The sequence below is a fragment of the Phalaenopsis equestris genome, unplaced genomic scaffold (genome assembly GCF_001263595.1).
Source record: "Phalaenopsis equestris unplaced genomic scaffold, ASM126359v1 Scaffold216375, whole genome shotgun sequence".
Lineage (NCBI taxonomy): Eukaryota > Viridiplantae > Streptophyta > Magnoliopsida > Asparagales > Orchidaceae > Phalaenopsis > Phalaenopsis equestris.
In genome coordinates, this window is record NW_018235003.1 from 1 (window position 1) to 391 (window position 391).

Below are 391 nucleotides of genomic sequence, written 5' to 3' on the forward strand. Positions count from 1 at the left end.
CCACTGTCATACAGCCGCGAACCGTATAAATGAAAGTTTTGGTGCGAGATAGATAAATACAAGATTTGAGTACTGAGTACGTAAATTCCCCTTTTTATTTGAATGCAATGACTTAAAAAAATATGTCAAGATTGTGATTAGTTTATATACTCAATAAATTAATAGTCATAATATGAGAAAAAAGATATTCAAATATAATAGCAATCTGAAAGGATAATTTACAAAAAGGTCCGCCTACACTTGAAATTGCCTAAACTTGAAATTTTAAAAATTCAAAGTCATGGCAAACATTTTTCATTTTTTTTAATTGTTCTCTCTTCTCAAGGAGTAGATTATGGCACGCACAAATATATATACATCTATTAGTTTATATATATATATATATATATAT